This window comes from Oenanthe melanoleuca, chromosome 2, assembly GCF_029582105.1.
Source record: "Oenanthe melanoleuca isolate GR-GAL-2019-014 chromosome 2, OMel1.0, whole genome shotgun sequence".
Lineage (NCBI taxonomy): Eukaryota > Metazoa > Chordata > Aves > Passeriformes > Muscicapidae > Oenanthe > Oenanthe melanoleuca.
The window spans coordinates 139,783,555-139,807,107 of NC_079335.1; the positions used below are offsets into that span (position 1 = coordinate 139,783,555).

At 37.7% G+C, this 23,553-nt stretch overlaps 1 protein-coding gene across 1 annotated transcript in view; it reads left to right on the forward strand.

Annotated features, from left to right (window-relative positions):
* Positions 1–23,553, forward strand: part of PTPRN2 (protein tyrosine phosphatase receptor type N2) — a 627,414-nt gene that overhangs the window by 414,573 nt on the left and 189,288 nt on the right. The window lies entirely within an intron of this gene.

The window sequence follows — 23,553 nt, forward strand, 5'->3', positions numbered from 1 at the left end:
CCCTTAATTTCTAAAAACAATTATAATATGCATGTTAAAATTCAGAAGAGTGTGTCTCATGAATAGGAATCTAATTTCATGATTTAAATGCTGATGGTACAGCTAGAAAGCAACTCAAGTACATAATACACCAACCTAAGATTCTCATATTTTTCTCTAATATCAATTCAGCATTAGCAACGCTAAGCCACCTGCTCTTTCCTTAATAGTGCATGAGTTATTAAGACCAATGTTTTAAATTATGTTTATGCTCTAATAGAATGGATCTGGTTTCTTAATTTAAGAGGTGATTTAGTTTACCTGCTTTACTTGGCATATTAATTATGAAGTCACTGTCTGAGTGTCATGTAAGATTAAATAATGCTGAATTGCTTTGTTAAAAAAAAACAATCAGGAAAGATGAGTTTAAGGAACAGCTTGGGTGAAAGAAATTAGCATAAACTAAAGCAAATCAGAACTGGGAGTAAGAGCAGTCTTGTGGACATGATTGAATATTTCTAGTTAGAAGAGTCAGAAATTCTTCTGCACTGTGCTGAAAAACTTTATTTCACTTTATATCAAGACCCTTACTAGAGTTTCAAAAGTACTTTTTAATTTTGAATTATTTAAATTCAGGGCTAAGTGTTTATCATGTGTCACTGTCATTTGATTTTCAAAGCCAGTGAGTACTCAAAGCTACAGTTTGAATCAGATGAGATCCAAAACGCCAGGCAATTTTGAAAATGAGGCTTTATTTTTGGAACTTTACAGCATAAATTTTTTATAAACTGTGGGTTTAGGGTATAAATTCCAGTAATATTTTTTTTCTAATTCATGCATTACCTAGTCATATTAATCAAAACAAGTATTTTCATGTTTAACTTTTAAGAATGTGTTCACTTAAATTGATCTAATTTTTTTTAAGTTGCATCAAGATGAAGTGCTAACATTTCTGATTATAAAATATACAGTCAGAAATTTTGAGACATTAATAGCTTCTATGAAAAGGAAAATTAATCAATCTGTCTATTTCTGAGTGTTGTCAGTGGCTTTGATGCCTAGAAAAGACTTGTACTGAGAAATTTTCTTTTAGTGCTATAAGCAGAATTTTCCTGATGTTGGATATTTGTCAAGGGAAATTCATCAAGATAAGGGAGTTAATTTTTGTTGACTCTATGGATTGTCAGAGCACAGCAGAGCTCTGTCAAATTTCTTGAATACCTTTATGTCATATTGCAGGATATGGATAAGGAGACAGACTGCAGAACTGCAGGAGCCATTGATTTGTTGGTTCAGCCTTTCCTTGCCCTGCTTTCTCATCTCAAGGAAATGCACAATTATGCTTGGGGGTTAAATATTGAATTCAAGCTCCCCTTGATAAAGCATAGCAATTAAATTTTCATCAGTAAAAAATTCAGATCTTCCTGGACATTTTGTTAGGCAAGATAAAGGCAAATGCATTAGAACTTGCTTTAAATCTCTTAATATCTTAAGCTTGGAAAGAGTTGGGATGGTTCTGACTAGTCAAGAGATCCCAAAACTTCAGTACACAAGGACAAGCTCCATGGTGTGAGATTCAGGAATACCCTTCCTCTCCTCTCTGCTTAGAGGCAGCAATAGAGGCTCTCTCATCATGGGATGTCGGACCATGTTTCAGTTCAGGTGGCATCCACAGAAAAGCTCGAGATCCTGAAGCCTCCAAATTAAATCCCACCATGTTACAGAGTGGAGACTAGGAGAGAGTCATCACATGGCCAGTGTTGAGTGCAAGTGTCCTGACTTGCTTCTCCATCTGTTCTTACTCTTCTCTGAGCACTCAGCTGTGGTTGCTGCCACTAGAAGGGTGTTCACCATGAGCAGTTTTGGTCTGACTTGGTTAGATCACACCTATGTTTTTAAAGTCTCAGAAATACACATCTCATATGTTCTTTGGCTATTAAGAAAATAATAATTTCTCCTGTTGATCAGATCCTATTATTGTTGATTGGTGTTTCTATTATTGGTGCAAAAATAGAAAAGACAAGGCTTGTCTTGCAGAATGCAAAGCAGAAAACTGATGATGATGTATGTGATTTAGACTGTGTCTTTTTTTGTCTCCAAATATCTCCTCTGTCTGTGTCCAGCAGAAAGAACAGCAATAAATCTTACTTACACAACACAAACTGTGATTTCAAAGGACAGCAGAAATCCAGCTCTATGCAAAATCAGACAAAGGCATATGTTTTCCCCCAGTAATGAGGTTCAGTGAAGTCATCACTCTGGCAAACCAAAATATGATCCTGTCCAGCCCTCCCAGCAGCCTTGTGCCACTAACTTCTCTGGGATGACAGGGCAGTCAGTGTCTCACACAGGGGGTCACAGAGCTTCTGCAACAGAAAAATAGAAAATTAGTGATCTAGAAACAGCAAAACTACTGTAAGACTCCCTAGCTTGCACCAAAACAGGCCCAAACTCACTGAAGGAAGGAAATGCACTGGAAACAAAATCATGCTTCTTTTAAAAAAAAAATTTGGATTCTCTTTGGGGCAGCTGACAGCCCTGGAGCCTACACACATAGAAGTGGGGATCCTATTCCCCCTGATGCCTTCCTGCAAACACAGGAGAATAAGGCTGCATCGAGCAGTGGCTGGATCAGTCTGGATTTAGGGACTCCAGAGATTATTAGATGTAGGTGACTGATAGGAAGTGGTTGTTGTTGTCCAGCCATACCTCAGTCCTTCAGCATACAGGCACCATATGTGCAAACATAGTTTGTACCTCTGGTATTCATTCTGCTTGTCTCAAAGCCCCATCACTGCCACTGAGTGACTGCTCCAGCCACTGCTACAGCTGGGAGCTGGAACATAGAAATGAACTGAGAGCATCCATAACCCATGAGGAAAGGCAGCAACAGACTTGAGAATTGGCTAGATATCTTCTCAGTCTCATTTCTGTCTCTTCTTTGCTTTTTTCTGTCTTGGTTTTTTTCCTTCCTTTCCCCAACTGAGAGCATTATCTGGAGGTGAAGAGAGGAGTTGTGCTGAGACCTGAACTACCCATGAGCAGCTCAAGTGCTGGAGCACCACAGACATTGTGGGAACCCAGCCTGTGGCAAACTTCTCGTAGAAAGGGCTTACATTTCTAACAGTGGTGCATTTTACTGGGATTCACCCATTTTTTATTTAAAAGTCTCTACCATATTAGCCATACAACTTTTTAAGCTTCTACCTGTATACTCACATTTCTGCCCTTATTATAGCATCCATCTGGCAGCCCTGAAGGCATTTACTTTTGTAAAAGTTCATGAAGGTAGGGAAGTCATATGTATCCTTCAATTACCAATGGGGAGTCAAGTCAGGGATGGGCTGTTGGCCCTGGGGATGCATTTGGTATCCCAGATCTCCTCAGTCCTAAGCCAGCATCCTCTTCTCTGGACCATCCTCTCAGCCCTTCCTTGAAGGTTTTTGAATTCTGGGAGTCTTGTCATTAAAAAAAGGAATCCTTTCATCCATCCCTCCATCCGTCATGCATTGCTATCACGTCTAGCAGCAGATGCACACATTTGAACCACATGACAGGGAGAAAAAAAGGAACAAAGACCAATGTTTACATACCATGGTTTGAAATCTTTGTAGTTGGCAACTAAATCAAAGGAATGCTTATGTTTTGATGTACAGCAGTCTTAAATCATTTGTAATTTACTATCACCTCATTTATCAACAAATTAACATCTTGATATATAAGATCATCAGTAAATTAGCAATCAGCACCAGAACACAAATTTATTTTTAATGTGTGTACAAAACAAAGGACAATTGATAATATGTGGTGTAGCACTTTACATTTTAAAGAGAAAATTAAAATATTTATAATGTCAAGATATTTTTTAATTTATTCTGGCACCTGCAATTGGTGAATTTCTCTAGGCTTTGTGTCATTTTGATGTATGTGCTGCCCAAATTCTTCTCTTTGCCAAGAGTCCTCAATTTTCATGAACAAGAGGGAGGATGGGGAGCTGTATCAAGGAAAAGGGAGCACATCTGCATCTTGCTCAAGGAAAATGTTTCCAATGTAATATTAAAAAAAATACTAATTTCAGAGATAAATTCTCTGTGTGTATGGTGAGGGCTTTTCCTGTAAACAAAGTGAAGTAATAGTTTAAGCGTGGATTTAAAGCTAACATCTAAAATTGCAGATCAAATTCTCCTTCCCCCAACAATCATTAATTCATTAATCCTTGAAACCATCACTGCATTGTTTTCTGGTAATTATACACACCTCATATGCCAGCTTTTTAAGACATTAATTGCATGATTAGTTTTATGATTTCTTCTGATTACCAATTAAGTTACCTTTTTCTCTCTTTTTTGTATTTCATACATACCATTAGACTTTATAGTGCTTCTTTTTTAATTTCTCACCTAGCAGGGGTTCTCACACATTCGAAGACAGCATTATCCACTCAATAAACAGAGAGAGAGTTTAATTTTCTGTGTAAAGTATTGCTATGGACTTGGAAGGGTGATGTTTCAGATATTATGCTATCAAGAGTGACATTTAATTTTACAGGGAAAAAAATCTTGTTTTTCCCTGTCATAACAATGTTCACAGAGCATGATTTTAAAGATGTGCAGAGACCAAATCAAGTGATTCTGTCTGTTGGTTTAGCTGAAGTTGTCACATCTTCCTTTTTTGCCCAACATGTATTGCCAGCTGGTCTTCGATTATATTAGTCTAATTTCTTGTATAGTGTTCTCTGGGTCTGTGTAGCCTCCCATACATCATAAATCAGATACACAGGCACAAGAATCTAAGACTCAGAGAAAAAAAATTGATCAGTGGGAGTACAAGTTTGAATAGAGTTGAATTCCCAAATCCCAGTTTAAGTGGATCCCAATTGTCTTGCAGCCTGCATCTTTCAGAAACTGAGAACTTTTTCACTCAGTAGACATGTGACTTTCAGCAAACAGGAGTCCATTCAGTTGCAGTGGCAGTATGTTAATGCCTATACACATCAGGTGAAGATCCTGGAGGTGCTTTGGGGGATTTAGAGATGAAAATATTGCACAAACCACAGAAATGCAAAACAAGATGCTAAAAATTTGTTTTACTTTCCATATTGCACATACATGGACAAATGTTCATTTGGTATGTGTTTCTTTCTGTGTATGTACTTGTGTGCTTGGTTTATCAAATATTTATGTGGGATTAATATATATATTCTTCATCATCTTTGTAGTGTAAAAGCATTTTCATATAATAATCAACACCAGACAAGATGCCTAAATGGAATTTAATTGAGAAAAGCCCTTATGTAAAAGACACAGGGAACTGACTGATAGACCTTCTTGAAGAGAATAATGCAGTCTAGAGCATATTGTGTGAGTGGTTTTAAGGCAATCCGGTATTGATTTAAATGAGTACACACTTCCAAATTCCTGACAGCTGTGGCAGGTGAGAGAATAGAAGGACGTTGGGAGTTGCAGGGTAACTCTAATTGGACCAACACAGAAAATAAACTCCCAACTTTTCTGTTGATCCTTAAAATGCTTGCTTGCCAAAGCTGTACTGTGGTTCTCTAGTAGGGGAAAAATTGTCCAGAGTGCACCATATGTTGTTCTACAAGCACCCTGTGGACAGCAAGTCAGCATTGAGAAAATTCAAGGTGTTCCCGTAAGGAAAATAAGGGCACCTCCAGATCTATGAAAAATGAATTTTTTTTCATAAATTATAGTGAAAAAAATCAGATTTTCTGATTAACTTCTACTTTTCTGTTATCATTTTCATTTTTAAGAGATCTTTTTAATCTATTTTATTTGGTCCCACTTTGTATTGTATTATATAGAAGGCAGCAGCCAACTCTGCCAGGCCAGAAAACAGAGGACTCCAAGGCACTGGTTGTTGCCTGCCAAGGTCAGGAATTATGTTGAAGAGGTTGCAATCACCTTAGTTACAACTGATAGTACCTTCAGTATCTCACTAACCAGGTACAGTTAGCTTTGATCTCTTTAAAAGTATTTTTAGGCATACATCTGTTTATTATATTCATGTTTTCTATTTAATAACCAATATAAATTGTTTGAAATATTTTCCATTGCCCAAAAAAATGCATGTGTATTTATGCCAAGTGTCTGCTTTCCAGGCTGTGTCAAACTCAATAATCAAAGCATAAATATTTCCTTCTAATTGCTGGTTTGTTTTTTTGAAATGCACATTTCTGGTTTTAGCCATTCATAAAAAGTGATACACACAGGAGGCAGTGAGATAGGACCAAATGTTGTAACTAGCTTGAAAAACAAGAATTAGCAGCATTGAGATTTCTGCTTCTTTCTCTTTGACAAAAGTTGCTTAACTGCTTCTTTTTGAAGCAAGAAAAATTTTGAGAGATTTGAAGAGGGGGGGAAAGCTATAATTTATTTTTTTTCTTGTATAAAGTTTTTATTGGTGACCAAGCAAAAAGGATTCTCTTGAAAACACACTCAACATTTGTCCCAAAAAACATTTAGACATTTTATTTCTTCTTTGTTGCTCTGTTTCTTCTTTCCACAATCGTCCAAATTATCATTTGTCTTTCTGAAGGCTGAGCCCATGACACATACCTGCTTTCTCTGCAGGAAGACAGTGCCTACAGGCTAGCCTTCCTTCCCTTCTGGCACTCTGAGAAGAACTCTTGCCTCCATTCCTAGATTAAGAAGTTTAGAAGTCAATAGATCTACTTTATTTATAGCATGTCAAGGTTCGAATCGAGTATTATAGGATCAGATGCTGAACCCTCTTAAAAATTTACAGCACTGCATGGAGACATGTTCCTGGGTATCATGGACCATCTCCAAATAAAAATTGTAAAAACACCAAACCAAATAAACAAATCAATCAATACAAGAAATAAAATATATTTATATATTGAATATTGTATATTTATATAGTTCTATACTATTTATGATTTTATATATAATTTTATTGTTATGTATATTTGCAAGTACGACTCCTTGTGAGGAGAAGAGGAGCGGCAGGCACTGATCTCTGCTCTGTGGTGACAGTGACAGAACCCGAGGGAATACCCTGAAGTTGTGTCAGGGGAGGTTTAGGTTGGATACTAGAAAAGGTTCTGCCCCCAGAGGGTTGTTGAGCACTGGAACAGGCTCCCCAGGGCAGTGGTCACAGCACCAGCCTGATGGAGCTCAAGGAGTGTTTGAACAATGCTCTCAGGCACATGGGGTGACTCTTGGGGTGTCCTGTGCAGAACCAGGAGTTGGATTCAGTGATCCTTGTGGATCCCTTCCAACTCAGAATATTCTGTGATTCTGTTATAACAGTGCTGTGCTGAGAGTGTTTAGTGCTGAGAAAATTACCTATTGCTCTCAGAGAATGCTATGAGTTTTAGAAGTTTTGTTGGTATGTGTAAGAAGGTGCTTTCAGAGCAATATAGCACACCCCTGAAAGTTGAAAGTACAGCCCAGCAACATAAAAATACTGTCAACACACATTCTGGTAACCTCCAGCCTTCCCATTTGAATAGCAGTATGAATAAATGAACCAGTAACAATTCCAGTTTGGGCAGACTGGGGTAGCCAAAAACATTAACAAAATAGTAATTTGAACTATGTGATGTCATCCTCTTGCACTTCATCTGTGTGTTTAGTTTTCACTAAGTACATGAAGTGCTGAAAGTGTCACGAGAGGTTTTCTCTTCCTGAGGTCATTTGCAGTTGTGCCTTGTGTAAAGCCAGGAAGTTTGGAAAAACAAATATGTCAGTCCTTTTCAAACTGAACTGCAGCTCCAGAATTTCAGTTTGCCCATCACTAATGTTCATTCAAATCCATGTTTAAATTGGGAACAAAACTATCTCCAGTTTACAGAAATGTAGCCATCCATAGCAGCCCAAATGGATTAGGATTGCTGCCTCAGAGAAGTCCATTAGTGTAGTGTAAAGTACAGATACAGTATAAGCCATTTCAAAAAGTACAGCTGCCTCTGATCAACCTAAAAAAATCCTCTTATTTCTGAAAACACAACAAAAAAATGCACAGCAGGCTACAGGCCAGATATGTCAAGTATATATTTTTTCAGAAGTTGAGTTTAACCCATGTGAGTCATCATTCATTCACTCTTAAATTTCTATTATTCTGTTATTCTTGATATCATCTCAATTTAAGTGGATGCTGAAGGCCACAATGGATGTCTCATCCATTTCTCTGCCTTGAAGCATCCAGGGAACTCGATGTACTTTTTCTGGCTGGCCCTCTGTATCACATACTGACCTCTGTCCATTAATTGCATACAAGCATGGCATGCAGGGGGCCAAGTCCAGGCATTAGAAACAGGACACAGAGAGCAGGCAGTCCTGGACTATATTATACAGTTTTTATAAGGGGGATATAGGTCAGAACTACAATGCAAATATGACATTTCTCATTTCTTCAATCAAGAGGGGTAAAATAGACACCTTCCTTGCTCTTGCAGCATTCTCCCTTCTCTCTTTGCTGCAATGTTCATTTGCTGAAAGGAATGGACCACTGAAGAAGTCATCCCAGTCCAGGCTGCATGGATTTGCTGAAAAGGGCTGGATTTCCCCCATGGATTTCCTTCATTTTTCACACTCATCAGAGGATGAAATCCTAACCAGTGATGTACAGCAACATCTGATTTCTGTGTGTTAACATCCAAACCTAAACCCTCTGATTGTTCAAGTGTCAGTAAAGAGAGGTTATTGATGGTATCAGTCAGAGTGGAAGGACATCATTGCATGGCATAAAGCACTGTATTCTGCATCCTCTGTGGAAGCTGTGAACAGGGCAAATACAGCTCTCATCAGGTACTCTGGAGAGGAAGGCAAAGGAATTCAGATTTGGAAAACACAGGGGAAACTTTCAAAAGGGCAGGACTGAAATGCCACACTAAGCTGCTCTAGCCAGACATCTCACTTGAGATCCTTTGTCCCTTACCTCTTTTTCCAATAAAATATCCTGAAAACTTGTTTCTGAAGACAGGATATCTATTTATAGAGAAAGCTGTTGCTTTTTTACTTTTTTCAGGAGCAATCTTTGATATCAAAATTTGTTTGATATGGAAATACTGTATACTTGCTATTTTTTAGCCCACCTACATGCACACCAAGTTTCTGAATTACCAGTAAAAATCTTTGTTTGAGCTTTTGTGCACAAACAAGCTCAGCTTTTTAGTATGCACCTCCTTAAGCAATTTCTTTGAAACCAGCATACTTGGGTTTCGGTTTTTTGCCTATAAATAGCCTTGCTTTGTAGAATGTAGTTTATTGCAGGCTCTTTTCTAAGGGGAAATATGTGGGGAAATTTTAATAAGTTGTCCTTATTAAAAATGAATTATATACATCAAAATTATAGTTGTTTGCAATAACATAACATTCTTCTTTATCTTGTGCTATCAGCACACTCAGTGGAAAGCATAAAAGGAGGTATCCCATACACATTTGAAATTACAATTACAATGTCAGGGGAGGGGCTCTTTTAAGTCAGAACTTTTTTTCCTGAGAACAAGGCTAATTTTCTTAAGAACTTCCTACTGACTCCTGGCTCCAGCACATAACTCTGAATCAGCTTTGGAGCAGAAGGCTGCAGGAGGAGGAAGTCCTGCCTCACACATTGGGAGACACCAAATGCTCAAATTAAAAGATATAGTAGAAATTAAAAACAAAAAGACAAACAAAAAAACCCTCCATTAAATAATAATTATATAACCATATTTGCACCACTTTTGAAACACAAAATACATTTTCCTACTGCCATCAGCTTTTCCAGTTTTCTTTTGAAGTGCTATGCAGATAAAACTGACTCCTGGCATTATTAAAATGACTCTTTGTGAGGATAGTTCACGTTTTCTGAGGTCAATCAGGAATACATTTTCCAGAACACTTCAGGAGATCCATTAATTTGTTTGACTTTCTCACAAAAATTATTTAAAGTTAGAGACTGTTGCTTGGACAAGATCTGTGTGGTGTGACAGTTGGGTTGTACCTTCATAATGACTGATTCTGTAGTGATCTGATAATATTGTAGCAAAAATCAATTTTTTTTTACTATTAGTAATTCAATTTCTTTTCTTTATACCAATGATAGTCAATAACTGACGGACTCTGTAGCAACACTAAAGTTTAAAGTTCATCTCTGTCTTTGAATGCATGTTTGAGTTGCACATGGACATGTCAGAAGTAGGCTTTAATGTAATGTTACCTTCTTGGAGCCTTAGTATTTTTTTTATTTAATGTTTTTCTCATTTCTAGATTGTCATTAAAATATTTCAGCTTCCCAGCAGTACTGTATGATGCCTATGATCTAGTGTTGATAGACACATCAAAGTTAATCACAGACTTAATTTATGAGATAACCCAGAAATCTAACCAATAAATAAGAACCAAGGTGTACACTCATTTTGAATCAAAATCCTAAATCCATTATCATATTTATACTAAAGACCAGGATGATATGAGGGCCCCACAAAACTAATGAAGTTTTCTTTCTATTTTTGGGACTGACAGGAGTACAGGTTGGTGTTTACATATGCTCTAGTCCTCCTTTAAGCTGGCCATCCCCACCAGTCCTGAGAGCTTAATGGAAAATTATGACAATTGCACTTGATAAATGAATTCACTTGACTCTGGAACAGTGCAGCACATGAGCTCCAAACTGGGCAATTCTATTGAGTATTTGTTCTTTTTTTTTTAATTATTTGTTTTTAAAGTTTTTCTTCTTTTGGAAGCAGAACAGAGGATACATTTGTATGCTGTGTGTTTTCTCTGGAAGATAAAAGGCACTTTTGATGGAGGTACAGACTGTCTCCATTCATGGTAACTTTCAAAGTATAGTTAAAAGATGCTACATACAAGCATACTGAAATTTCTTTCTAAGTTATTTTGTTTATAGCTTATATCTTGGACAACATTACCAACCATTAAAGTTTCTTGGCACTTCCAGCTGCAAACTTTAATAATTTGAAAATACCTAACGTGCTCTCTGCCTCTGGCTGAATTTTCTTAGGAAAATTACCACAAAAACAGCTAAGTCATTTCTGAAATTGCACTGTTGAAAACTGAACCTAAGCCAGTATGCAAAAGTTTGGTGCTTTTTTTTCTTTTAACTCCCTGTGATTCATCCCTTTTACCTTTGTTTGATGCTGATGGGTAGGGGAAGCCATGTGACAAGGATTTATCTTTTGCCCTTTTTATATGGAAATCCAGGAAATCCTTTCCAAAGTAGTTATGAATCTGTGTATATCTATGGTTTGCACATGCCCTAAAGAAGTTTGTGGGATTTTAGCATCTGAATTCACCAGACAATGCATCCCATCATTGGTCAGGGTAGACAAAAAGCTTGTTGAGAGCTTGTCGACCATGATCTGGAGAGTTTGTTATAAATTGCATGATCAGAGTGAGAAATAGAAGAGATCTTTTCTAAATAAATCAAGGAAGTTTCTGTGACACAGACCTGGTTCTTAGAGGGGACCTTAACTTCCCTGCTGCATCAGCAATTCCACAGGACACAGCAGTCAAGAAGATTTTGGAAAGGTGTCAAGGATGACTTCTTGTAACAAGAAATGCACCAAGGCCCCCAGGGGTAATACACACCTTCATCTGCTGGAGAATTGGCCAGGAAAGATACAACCAAGACAACCATGGAGAGAAACTTTCATACTGGGACTGGGTAGGTGAAGAACCAAGGGTCTGGGAAAAAGGTGGGTTCAGATTTGGAAAACATTACACAGAGTACCTTCCTTCACCTTCACAGTGTGTTCTGAAGTCACTGTTCTTTCTTTGAGAGACTCCCTGCATCAGCAGAGAGATGTGGAACCAATAGCAATACAATGACTTTCAGGGAATTGCTGGAGTCACCATCTCTGGAGGTATTTAAAAGATGTGTAGAAGTGGAACTCAGGGACATGTTTTAGTATTGGATTTGGCAGTGCTGGACTCAATGAAATATTTTCCAATCTAAAGGACTCCATGATTCTTTGATTCTGTACTTTATTCCAGTAGCCAAAATGACATAGGTGTGGATGGTGGATATGTCAAGTGACAAGCTATATTGGAGTCACTATGAAAGCAAAGATCTGAACTACAAAGGGGAGAGTTCTTTTTTCTCAGAATCAACATCTTGTGCTTATAATTTCTTATTCTGAAAAGAATATTTTATTTGAAAAAAAATTGCAAAGTTAAGCCCTCAAAATTTAATGCCTGACTTACATTTTTTTGTGCATCCTTAATTTGTCTCATTTTTCCATGTATATTAAGCTAGCATGTTTAATTACAGAATCATGCTTCATTCATATGCAGGAGGAGTCAGGTCTGGCACTGAACTAGGACTTTGCAGTAAAGCAAATGATTAAGAGTCCCCAACCTCCTTTGTTAAGTAAATCAGAAAGTATAGAGTGAATGAGACAGGATAGTCTCTTGGTTAAAACAGCAAAATTCATTTTGTTTTTACCAGAAAGACTTTTATGAAATGTATGCAATTTTCTTACACCAATTTTTTCAACTCCTTCTCATTTTCTAGATGTGCAAGACCTTCCATATAGGGCTTGACTCATGGCTTTGGTTGGCACTCACACAAAAAATGTATGAACTGAGGAGTGTATGTGAATATATGAAATACTAAAAAATACAGAGACAGCTCAAACTGTACCCAAAATTAATGAGTACCTTTTGACATAAATCTCTCTGTGCTTCAAATTCCCTTTGTACAGAGGGAATAATACCCACATGTCCTAGCAGGATATGAAATTCATTAAAATTATGTAGTGTTTGTATACTGGGAAAATGAGTACCAAAGAATGAAATGAAAATATTGAAAATTATTAATCTATCCTTAGAGCTGACATCTGTCATCACAAAGGGCTTTGTGTAATGTGAGGTAAATATGGGCAATGGCCAAATGCAAATATAGGCAAAAAAAATACTGTGCCCTGAGCAAAGAGGAGTCCTTATAAAACACCATTTCAAAATACATGAAGAGGGCAAGATAGAGTTGATGAGGCCACAGTAATCCTGGCTTTTCCTGACACAGAGTGCTTTATTTTCCAAACTTAATCCATGAATTAAAGAAAAGCTTCCCAGGATTCTTTGGTCCAAGTGAGAGCAGCAGGTAAATCTAAAAAAAAACCTCATTCCCTGGGCATACAGACTGATTCACCCCAGATCCAGGATGCAAAATCCAGATTCCCCATCACAGCATTTGACCCACATGCTTGGCCCCCCTGAGTGTGCATTGACCTGAACGTGTCTGTTTTGGGAAATCCGTCATAGAAAATGCTTCAAATCCATGTGAATGGATGGGACTCTGTCCCTAGGGACAAAACTCCTGAGCTACAGTAGCATGCTTAGTACTCTCTAGCCCAATGAATGTTTAACTGGGCCTTGCAAAGTGGCAGAACTCCATCAGAATGGACCCAGAGCAGCTTCCCTGGGACACTCCAGCTCTGGTGCTTCAGCTGTCTGGCAGGAGGGATCTCCCTGGGAGGAGATGTTTGATCAAGGCAGGGGCCCACATCATATGGTCAGATGCTTTAAATACTGAGCTACTGGATGCAAAGGGGCACAATCATATTGCCTTTAGAGAAGACCAGACCTCCTTTGCTCACCTGAAGGATGGGTTTAGTAACCTGAGCCCTGAATGCAGCTAAGAGCCTCTGAAAGAGACCCCCCTGAATGATGCAGGCTAAAGTCATATCCATCTTCTGCTGGCCAGGCTGGGCAAATCCAGGGATGTGCTAGCTGTGAACCCTTCAGTCTGGCCTTTCCCTCACCCCAAAATGCCTAATTCAGAGCTGGGAAAAGCCCTTAGCAGGATGGTATCTAGGAGGCAGTTACTGCAGTGAAATTATCAAATGCCCTTGGGCTACTTTAGCCCAAGGGGGGAAAGAGGATATTTAGGGATGGCAAGATGTAGTCCACACATTCTTAAGTAGCTTCTGCAGGGAAATATGCATAACGTCAGAGGAAAGTTTTTCATTAATATAAAATACAAGGTTCCTCCTGAGAAACCTTTTCTGAAGTGTGTTTAAACTATGCACTTCAAAGCTTCTTGTGAGCCCTGGCTTCACAAGGAACTTTGCCATAGATACAAAGAAGGAGAAAATCTCCAAAGTAATGTATGGAAATAGGAGAAAAGGCTGTTTGCTCCTTTTGCATGAATGTACCAGATTTTGACACAAGAAAGGAAACAGTAGACAGAAGAAGCTCAAAGCTCCCAGCTGCAGCCTTTTTACAGTAACAATAAAATATGGGGTTTAGCCAAAACTCAACTTTCTCCATTATTTCAGTCTGCTGTTTTCTTGCTCATGACCTGCCCAGCTGTATCCCAGAGCATCATTTGTGCCTGTGCTTTAAAATGCCATAGTTACACCCCTCTCAAGCTGAGTACTAACAGTAGGTGGAGATACAATCCAATTGTTCTGTAGTGTTTCCAAACAATCTGAAGCCAGTCTGACTTGCTATTAATTTTAATTAAGTCTTGCAATAAAAACCAACAGAACAATGAAAACCATGAGCAAAAATAAATGTATAGGTCATGCCTTTAGCTCCCTTTATGCAGTAATCTGATAGCTTGTTTTGGCATCACAGGTGGAATACACAGATCTAAGTTTAGTCTCTGCTGTTTGTTTTTCTCTCAAAACCCATGCCTTCTGCTTCTCCTTTCCCTCAGTTAAAGAAAATTATAATAAAATGGAGATGGTTCTGAGACCAATTCAAGCCTCAGAATACAAGCTGATTTAAAAAAAAATCTATCAGGTTATTCAAGATTCCTACTTGGTGCATCTTATTTTTTAAAGGAAAGGCAATATGAAATGCTGACATTATGTTAATTAAATTTCTACTATAGCTGGATTTGAAAGGCTGTATCTGATCTATGCTTCACAAAGGTGAAACAAAATAGTGATTGTGTTTCTTTGCAGGTTTAAAGTTTGGAAAATGAAAGTCACAACCAGTTTTTTGCCCATGCAGCTACACTCACTTTGCTCCCTGGGCAGTAGGCAATGAATATTGACAGTTCTAATAAGAACTCTTAATCATGTTTTTAAAGTTCTCCCAGACCTGCAAATCAGTAGGAAGAGCAGCATGCCACCCCTGGGAATAGCATCCCTGAAGAGTTTATGTCCATTTTGATGGTACCTGCTGCCCAGCTTTTCAGATCTTTGCAGGTTCAATGTTTAAAAATTCATCTTTAATTTATATCCTTCTCATTCACAATCAGTCCAATCCAGATAACAATAGTTTTGGGGTTTTTTTTTAATAAGAATTTTGTCATAGTTGTGCTATGGCACTGCATCTCCTTCAGAAGCCCCCAGAAATGCACCACCAGGAAAAGCAGCCAGCACTAGGCTGCAGGATGGCAGAAAGAGTAATGTTCATTAAGGTGCAAGTGCTTTTCTGGGAATAATTCTGTTTTCTGAAAGTACCTGCCTCTTTTTTTTTTTTTTTTTTTTTTTTTTTTTTTTTTTTTTTTTTGTGGTTTTGTGCTGTTTGTCATACACAGCATTTATCCTTTCCTCCTTTTCAGTCCTTATGAAATATCTGATGATCTGCACAGCTTGGTTTACTCCTAGATCCTCAGTTTCAGAAGGAAGCTCTAAATAGAAATAAAGATATAAGGGAAACAAAGGGATGAAGTCTCTTGGCATACAGCAGGCTGGGGGATATGTTATGGAGATACATGTAGGTTCTGAAACTTATTTGCTCATCTCAGTACCTCTCCCAGTTCACAATTTCTTACTTCCATGGCAAATTGGTCAGACATGTTACCAAAGATTATAGTGAGATGACAAAATGATAGTTAATGGAAAGCTATTAAATAAAAGGTTCTGTCTTTCATACAGTTAGTTTGATGAAGACAATTTTCAGAGGAAAGCACCAGAACCCCAGGAATCACAGTGAACTTTAGAGGAGGTGCAATTACCTCTCATGTGAAAGTCAAGTCACATATGTTTCATGTGTTTTTTAAATCTCATGCAAGATAATTGCTACTGCTGGAAAATATCTGTCTTTCAGTGCTGCATATCATATTCATCCAACTTATAGGACTTCTTTCATTAATAGTTGCATTAAAATATCACCCCACTCATATTCTAAAGAAGCACTCAAAACTTAGCAATTACTGAATTTTTAATTACATGATTTTGTTATTTCTTCACTGTCTTTAAGTGCTTTGCTTATGCTCGTGAAAACTAGGAGAAAAAAATAAACTGTGAATGGAAGAGCATATGGATCTTGTGTGTAGATATTTCTGTTTCTGCCTTTCATTTAAAGAAAGTGAATTTTAAATTAACAAAAAGAAATTTTAAGAGACAGCCACATCTCACCAACACCAGGCTTCTAGAAATTTATGGTATGATTCACCATAATCCAAAATCCTAAAAACGAAATACATTTCTTCTACAAATGTGTTTTCTGTATTGCATCATTTGGTAGCATCTTTTGATAGCAGAACTCCACACTGCAACCTACCAGAGTTCCTTATGCCCCTGCAAACCAGAAAGGAACCTGGCTTCAAGTGAATTCACTTGATCCTGGTTGTCTGAAGGAATTACCAATTTTCTAGCATTGAGTGTGTACATAATGTGTGTGTGTATATATATATATATATATATATATATTTTTTTTTTTTCTATTGAGTATATAGATTTAGTGTATTTTTTTCCTAGCATTCAATATATATGTATATCTATATATAGACTATAGCAAATAATTATAATTCATAGTGCCTCTCTCACATCAATGAAAACTTTGTTCACCTTAGGTTTTGTCTCCGTAGGAAAGTACCTTTTTAGTCATACCAAGATTTTATCTTTTCTATTTTATATGTTTGAAACATCATGAGCCACTCAAGATCCTTGAGTTTAGTTTTCATGGTCTCAAGTTGATTTCCACTTGCATTCAGGCAAATTCAGCTAAACCAGAAAACATTTAGAAGAGCATTTTGTGTTCAACACAAAGATGTCATAAACTTGATTCCCTCAAGCTAGATCTGTGCAGTGAGCCACAGAGGTTCAACTTTACTTTCTAGGGGATACTTTACAAAGCAGAGGCTGTGATTTTGCCTGGGGTCTGGTCCCACACAGAAGACATTGAGCACCAAAACTTTGTCACTTTGGTGAGGATTTTTTCCCTCCTACATTTGCTTTGCTGACAATAATTTCATGTGTGCTGCCACTATGTACCTACTTGTGCCCTGGGCTCCGGATGTGTTTATAAATGGAAAAATTTCAGACATGATAACTGCATTTTAACTGGAATTAGAGCATATGGTGATGTTAAATCTTAATAGAAACAACCCTATTGCAAAGATTTCAGTCTGCCAGTAATAGAAATGTAACATTTATGCAGGCTTTGTGTTTGAAGCTACTGGCCATTGTAGCTGAATTGCTGTGTGGCTCCACTCAGCCATTCTCTTTCACAGAGGTTTTTCTTGAGCAGGCAGCCATTTATTTTCCTGTTTGTTTTTTTTTGTTTGTTTGTTGGTTTGTAAAAGGGCTAGGGAGTTATGTAGCTTTCCCTGCAAAAAGGCTTGCAAAGACTTATTCCTCCTTGACATTTCAAATCTATGTGGTTGTGGTTAAACATTTAGTTACATGGCAACTTTTCTAACGAGCCACCTTGCTTAAAAATGAACTCTAAAATGCCAGTCCGCTTTAGCAGCTATTTTATGATCAAATTCCCTGGTGAAGTGTGTATAAGTTGCTGACTTCAGTGGAAGCAACATACATCTGAGGGCAGAATTTGTCTCATGGATTGACTGATTGTCAGCTGTTTGGTGCTACGTGCCAGCTATTCAGGGGCACTTAGCTCCCAGCAACTCTTGCAATGAGACCTGGGGCTGAATTTTCACAGGCTTTTTGTGAATCTCACATACAATGTGTAAATAAAAATGGGCCTGGGTCCTTATGTTCAATGGGAGGCAATTTATCCTCAGGAGCAGTCCCAATGCGTATCCAGATCCTGTTGAGATGATTAAGTACTTATTAACATGAGTAAGAGTTACAGATTACAGTATTCTGTTGACTATTTAAAAAATCACAAGGCACAATTCACATTGAGGTCAGTGGGCAGAGGCTAGAGGAGCAGGAAACACTCATTAGAGACATGGACTGCACTGGGGTCCCTGGGAGCCTGTGTTTGTCGAGCTTGAGGTGTGATTTTTAAATTGCATCTTTGGGTTTGTGGGCGCCACTTTGCACTTGCAACTACTTGTGCCCATCATTTTGAACTGAAAAGGTATCTCACTTTCCCTCAGCTTTTTCTCGTGGGTGGTTAACCTCACACACAGAAGAAGAGTGCAATTTAGGAGTAAATCTAAGAAAGAATATTGTTTTCCAAGCAGACTGTCTTGTAAAAATTGGGGTTTTTTCCTCTATACTCCCCCACTGTAAGCAAGATATTAATATTTTCTTTCCTCAGGTTTACAGTTTGGGAAATCATCCCAGGGTACTTGGAACTGGTTTTCAGCTGCATTTCAGGGTCACATTTTCTGCCACATTTCATAAGGGGCCTGAGGAGTAAGAGAGCCCATGACTGGGAAGCCAGGTTGTGTTCACCCCACCAAGCACTGGTGATGCTCTTCAAGGCTGAGCCCAAATCCTCAGCTGCCTTTTTCAGGTTTAGACTAAGGACAGTACTGAGGCTCTGAGGTATGAGATGCTTTATGAAGTGTTTCTGCATAGATTGAATACGTTTAACACTTTTTAGAATAGAACCTTTTAAATTACAGGCATCCATCTCTCAGTCCCACCATCCAAACAGAGTGACAGGGTGTTTTTTGACATTCTGGGATCATAAAGTAATAGACTTGCTTGATGGTGAATTATTTTTATTTTGGGGTTGAGAGAAAACCAGCACACATTGAGCATTAGTTTCATTTTGAGTCTAATCATCATTCATTTATCAGATGAGGTGTCACTTTGTGTTGGTTGATGGAGTCACACAGATTTGTGGACCAGACTCTGGAAGCAGTTCAGACCAGTTCTACAGTAGAAGACATTCACACACTATCATTATCATTGTATATGTATATTATTTTAAAATTTAATTAAGGATTCCTATTTCTCCTTCATTGTGAGTACATTTTTGTCCTATAGGCAAAGCCAGCTAAGTCAACCACTGCCAGAGATAATCAAACAACTTTGGTTCTTCTGCCCACTTTGACCATGGCACAGCACTAAATATCCAGGCTCAGAAGGGGAAAATTTAGTATGTGACTCCTAAAATATCATTATCATTGTAATCTAAGAAAAAACATACTGTTCTTTTTCTTGAACTAGCAAGAATATAATCAAAGCTGGTGAGCATGATATCTGGGAGCTTGAAAGGTTTGGAAATATCTGAAGAATGTGGCTGTTTATGCACACAGAATTACAATCCACAAAGGTGGTTTATACCCCATGACTTCAGGCTAAATACCTCAAACTGAGAATCCATGTGACATTTGTATATCTTTTCATCATGTCATATATATATATATATATTCATTGCAAAGAAATACAGAGATCTACAGATCTTGTGTCATACAACCACTGACAATAAATGTCATATCAGTCCCTTGTGAAGTAAAAGCCAAAGATTTTGAAAATCAAAAGAGTATCTATCATGTGATTGTTAGAAAATTTAAATAAGCCCATTCCACACATTTCCTTTCAGGGAGAAAGGTGGGCAACAGCTGAGCATATTTCAGAGTTTAATCATAACAAGAGAGGCCATCATGAAACCTTAGAGACCTAACTTCAAAACCAAATTATTAATAGCCAAGAGGGTGAAAAGCTCTAGTCAAATTCAGAATCCAGTTCTAAATAGGATCTCCACTTCAAGAATGAATAATAGATGGAGTCCAACTGTTATGTGGTTGAGCACAAATTAGTGATTCATTGATTGTAATCAAAAGCAGCTGCTTGTAATCAAAGCATAGGTTTTGATAGGTCATTATCCAATGATATGCTAATTTTCTATGTATATAAAGAGCAGAGATGGAGCTTTTCAAGAAAGGTCTTGACAATGCAAAATGTAGATTTTGTAAGAAGTTTACCTTGGTGTTTTCTTTCTTACCTGTCCTTTTTTCTCAGTCAGTATTTCCTGTCTCCATAATTAGAATTTTGCAGCAGCTTATTGGAAATGTCACCAACAGCTGGTTTGATGCAGCAGAGCACAATAATGCATTTATAGGAGGAAATCAGTTCTTAGCCCTTCCTTTTATCATTATTAACTCACAATTAACACCCTTGCTATGGACATTAGTTTGTGACTCCAAATTTTGCTAACTCCTTAGGCAAATATTTTCAAATTCACCTGTTTTGATTTAAAAGACTTCAATAAATGGCAACAGTTAGCCAGCAATAATTAGTGAATGAAAATTACTGCTAACTAGAAAGTGAAAAGCAGATAATTCTTTAAATTCTTAAACTTATACACACATTTGGAAATACCTTGCCCTCAGGTCTCATAGTCTTGAAGTTAAAGCTCCATGCAAAATTAGTTTCCCACTTATTTAACCACAAAACATCTTTGAAATCCAAAATCCTCTTGACTTCTTTTTCAAAAGAGACGTTATTTTGCCAGTTCATGGATAGGAAGGATTGCTGTCTGGCTGTCTCCCTTCCTGCTCTGCAGCACCCTTGTGAGCCAGCAGGTCAGTCTCTGGAGCTGAGCTCCAGATGTGGAACTGAAACAGAGGAGTTTGGAAGGCCAAAATAGACAATTGCAATTCCCTGGTCTGAATTCAAAACACAATAGCCAATTCAATGGAAATCAGGCCAAGCTCAGTGTTCCTCTAAAGGAGACCATAAGTGTCCCTTTTTACCATATGTCTCATTTGCCATTGATCTTGGTGTTTGCAATCTGTAGTTATTGTTCACTCCCTAGTTCCTTTTAGGTGCTCAAGAGGAGTTTTCCATATCAATACAACAAGATTTTTCCATTTCAATACAGGCAGAAAGTAACTTTTTTTATCCTCAAATCTTGATGCTACAAACCATTCCTTCTGTCATTTCCAGACAGTCTTTCTGTGTTTGCTATTTAAATTGATTTAGAATCTAAAAGTACTACACTTCTGTCACAAAACTGTCACTCTCAGCTAGTGACCACTGGATAAGTATTAGATTAATATGAAGATAAGGGCAAACAGACAGGTCTCAGACATTCTCTCTGGTTTATAAAGAGTGCTGCTTGTAGAAGCACTGACAACCTGGCACATTAGGCTGTGCTTTTGAACCACAATTTTTTGTAACTTGTGTGGTTTTGACATTTGGAATTCTTTTATTGAAGTGTTTCTGATATCAAGACATGACTGCAACAGGAGGAGTAAGGAGGGAATCCCACCACTCTTGCACTGGTGGGTAACTACATGGGGCATGTCTGACCTCTGAGACCAGATTTGTAGAATTAGGAGTTGAAACTTCCTTCAGAGGGAGGTTCTGCCCTTCTAATTGTGGGATTTTGTATCCAGGATGTTGAGAGACCTGTCCTGTAATCATAAATGGGATCAGTGGCTCAGGCATTGGTACTGTCATGTGAGGATGACACCAAATCCCCCATCCCCTACAGGATCCACAGCCCCTTTCCAGCCCCTCTGGGGAGGAATATCATCATGTCTTCCTTGTGGGTAAACAGCTCTCTGCTCCTCTAACTAATCCCAATAATGTAATAAGCATTTCCAGCTTATCCTCAGCTTTCCCCCTGAAACAGTCCCAGCCTTGGAACCATTTTCACTCATCAATATTTGCTTATAAAGCAAACACACTCCAGATTATGCCATGGTTTCTGAATGGAAAATCATAGCAAAACAGAGGATTCTTTTCTCACTAATCATGGGTTTTGTGAAAATGTGGACAAAAACAGAGAAAAATTACCACAGGCTGGGTGGGGTGATGGGTTTTTCATGTTCCCTTTTAAGAATGGGGAATAGTTTTCTTCAGTGAGGCAATTTAAAGTGTCTTGTAACTAAATTGTGAATGTAAATAATCCCCTCACTTATATAATTTCTGAATTTGGCCGAAAGTATTTATAAATGTAGATGGACAGAAAACATTAATGTCACAAAAATAAATAATAAATAATAAATAATAAATAAAAATAAAATAAAATTTTTCTTTTTGCTGAGCATATTCTCAGTCTTCATCAGGAACAGAGCATGATCTGAAGGACAGTTATTTGTTTACATTGTTTCTAAGACCTTAGAAATATCTGTACACAATTGTTACTTTATTTTTTCAATGGCTGCTGTATGAGTATTTCAGTTTTGGACAATATGAGTGGGGACAGTTTTGATTTAATTTAATTTCTATTTTCAAAAATGAGCCAATAAACACATGAAAATATTTTTATCATAGTTTTTTGAAGTAGAAAACTTTTCAGTGTAGTTGTTCTCTATTCTTACACCCATCTTCCCAATATTTCTTACTTTTTACTCTCTTACAGCAAGCTGGGGGCCTGATTGTCTAACTGGGAAAATTAGATGGTCTAGTTCCTTCCATCCCGTTCTTCAGAGGTTAATACACAGAAAATGGAGTGACCATTTAGTCATATATCTAAAAGCTTTTTTAATTTTGTTAATCCAGAGTCCAGCAGGCAGGCCAAGTGTGGCAGAGGGATGGAGAGAGAGGTTGAAGCCCTTGCTGCTGGATGTGAGGAACAAATCTAGACACAGTGGAAATAATGTCCTCCAACCTTCACCTCAGGAGTCACACACTAAATTTTCCCCTTCTGAGCCTGGATGTTCAATGCTGTGCCATGGTCAAAGTGGGCAGAAGAACCAAAGTCCTTTGCTTATCTCTGGCAGTGGTTGACTTAGCTGGCTTTGCCTGTAGGACAAAAATGTACTCACAGTGAGGGATAAATAAGAAACATTAATTCAATTTTTAAATAACATTACATTTCTTTCTTACAAGGGTTTTCCTGGGGAGAAAGAAAAGAAAAAAAAAAAAAAAAAAAAAAAAAGAAGATAAATTATACCATCTCTCTTATTTTTCCAGCATCAGCCTCAAGCCATTATAATTGCTGGAGTGAAGGTAAACAGCGAGCCAAACCAAGCCAGGCATTTGGCTCCCTGTTCTGCTGACTGATGTATTGTTATTTGAAGTGCTGCATACCTCATTATCTGCAGTTAATAAAGTAGTATTGTGGGCAGATCTGCAGTGCTCTCAGATCTATGGAGCAGGTTAAAAAGTGGACTAGCACTCAAAGGTTGTGAAGCAGAGAAAATGATCTGCGAAATTCACAGTGAATAACAATGCATGTCTTCCATCATTGTGTTGCCCCCTGTTTTCTGCTTTTAACCACAACCAAAACAGCCCATTCTCCTTTTTCACTTTTTTTTTTTCTGTATACATATTCACCTTGTCATATTTTTTCATCTAGTTGTGGGATTGTATTCAAATATTCACACTGGAACCACAAGGCGAAAGTATCATTTTCGTTTTCTGGGTGAAAATGTCTTTGCAATAAACAGGTAAGGTAAGATTTGCACCTAAGTTCAAAGAAGGAGTAAAACGTTTTTTCTCAAACTGGAATTTGATAAAAAATATGCTACAGGACGTGGCCTTTCTTTAGTTGTTAGAGAAAAAAAAAACTTTAATGATTTTCACAC